The sequence below is a fragment of the Triticum dicoccoides genome, chromosome 1B, assembly GCF_002162155.2.
Source record: "Triticum dicoccoides isolate Atlit2015 ecotype Zavitan chromosome 1B, WEW_v2.0, whole genome shotgun sequence".
NCBI classification, from domain to species: domain Eukaryota; kingdom Viridiplantae; phylum Streptophyta; class Magnoliopsida; order Poales; family Poaceae; genus Triticum; species Triticum dicoccoides.
The window spans coordinates 458,126,038-458,128,447 of record NC_041381.1 but is presented as its reverse complement, the minus strand read 5'-3'; the positions used below and the strand labels follow the sequence as shown (position 1 = coordinate 458,128,447).

Below are 2,410 nucleotides of genomic sequence, written 5' to 3'. Positions count from 1 at the left end.
CGAGCTTCCACCGCCGGATCCGACGAGATCCGTATCGTGCCGAGCTTCCACCGTTGGATCTGGCCCACCCCGCCCCACCATGGCCATGGCTACTGCACGGCCTCGACCCTGCACCGCTGCGGCCGCGACCATAGCTCCGCCACGCGACAGTTGGCCTCCACGGCCCGTGCCCCGACCGCGGCCCCAGCTCCGCCCCCTCCGCAGTGTCGGGCGCGTCGGCGGTACCGCTGTTCCTCCGCAGCCACCCTCCTCCCTCGTGCTCACCCGCCGAGTGCCACATCCTCCTAACCCCATCTCGTTTTCTCAGTGCAGCTTGGTGGCGCGTGGACGTGCAGTGCGGGGGCGTCGGCAAAATTATGACGAGGATGGTGTGTGCCTTCTGGTTTGTGGGCTCGTTGGTTTTGCAGCTCAATTTTGCTCGTCAATGCAGCCCATTTTTGCTCGTCCGAGCAGTCCATAATGCTCCTGGGCAACCACTTGACATCCTTTCTAATCCATATTGTGTGTGTGCAGTTATGTAATCATGGTCGTGCAGCCCATCGCCGCTAGGGTGTGTGGTTTGGTCAGTGTTGGCGTGTGGTTCAATGCCCTCCAATGTGTGGGTGGGCGACAACAAAATGTTCACTGAATGCCATTTGATTTTCCAGATTTACAAAGATGTTGTAAGATTTTTTTTTTTGAAAAATTGTAGTTAATTGTAAAAAAACACTAAATGTCGTTTGATGCAGTTCGGATAGGGACGCTACACCGCAGTCTGTCTATATCATCGAGAGGTATAAGCAGTTTGTTAATTTTGCCTCCGTTGTTTGTGTAAATCATTCAAACAAATGCAGTGCACTTTTGAGAGAAGTTGAAGCCCATATCATAAAAAAGTAAAGTCGCTTTGGGATGAAGATGTTCGCTTGGCGAAAGATGTTCACTTGTTTCATTGCCGTAGTGAGCTTCTATCTCTGAGCGGTTCACTATGTTGCCAAGTGCAAAAACAAATTGGAAGAAAACAAACTTGAAAAGGTTGATTTTTTTTAATGCAGCTCACTATGTTAAAATAAAATTGGAAAAGAACAATTGATGCAGTACACTCACCTCGTCCCTGTAGTGCATACTTGTTGATAAAAGACGTTACGGAGACCATAAAAGAAAAATAAAAGAAAAATTACGTCCCACAAAAAAGAAAATCATGCAGTGCACTTGTTTGTCCAATGAAGTGTGGTTTTTAGTTTAAAATAAGTGTGGTTTTCTGTCTGATGAAGTACGGCTCGGTTACGGTAGTCTTGAGGTTCACTTTTCATAGTATTGTGGTTCACCAGCACTCGACATGAAGTGCACTCCACCTCGTTTAGGAAAATTTATGTCCCACAAAAAAAACATGCAGTGCACTTGCCCATCTAATAAAGTACGGGTATTTCATCTAAAGCAGTGCGTTCTTCTTTCCTCGTCCGAGAAAAAATACATCTAAACAAAAAGAAACCATGCAGTGCACTTGCCCGTCTGATGCAGTGCGGTATTTTGTCTGAAGCAATGCGTTCTTCTGTCCGATGCAGTAAATATGACGATTTTGGTCTCGCGAAGAACAGAGTGTCCGCTTTTCGGTAAAATCAAAATTGCTCTTAAACCGTAAGGATTAGAGAGAGTGTTCTACATGAAAAAGTTGCGTCTCGTCGATATCTTTCCAACGACGTATGATTTGAATTATTCCGACCAGCCGTTTTAAAAAATTCACGAAAAAACAGCCGCTGCCTCTCGAAGTCAGCCGCACGATTTTCAAAATTAAATAAAAACCGTAAGGAATCTCAAAACCATTTCAACATATCAAAGTTGCGCCTTGTCCGTAGCTTTCCAACGGCGTATCATACGTCTCGTTATGACAAACGGTTAGAAAACTGGAGCAAAAACAGTACGGAAAATTTCAAAAAAATTAAAAAACAGAGTTCCGTGATTTAGTAAATTTGAAACTGCTCTTAAACCGTAATGAATTAGAGAAAGATTTATATATGAAAAAGATGCGCCTCGACGATATCTATCCAACAGCGTATCATTTGCTTCGTTCCGAAAAGCGGTTTAGAAAAAAACGCGAAAAAACGCTCGCTGTCACTCGTCATCCGCTGCACTATTTTCAAAACTGCTCTTAAACCGTGTGGAATCTCGAAAAGTGTTCAACATGTCGAAGTTGCGCCTAATCCATAGCTTTTCAATGATATATTACACGCCTCATTCCGATAAACGGTTAAAAAATTAGAGCGAATACAGTACCGAAAAAAATAACGCGTGCAGTTTTTTCGACGAGAAGTTCACTAGTCTCTATTGCAGTGCTCGTCGTCAAAATGATGCAGTGCGCTTCTGTTGAGCGTGCAGTGCCGAAGTGGTGTGCAGAATAGTTATTCTGCTAATATTAACAGAATAGACCGTCTGT

At 44.4% G+C, this 2,410-nt stretch overlaps 1 protein-coding gene across 1 annotated transcript in view; it reads left to right on the top strand.

Annotated features, from left to right (window-relative positions):
• The window catches only part of LOC119350470, a 5,890-nt gene that overhangs the window by 1,321 nt on the left and 2,159 nt on the right, over positions 1 to 2,410 (top strand). The window lies entirely within an intron of this gene.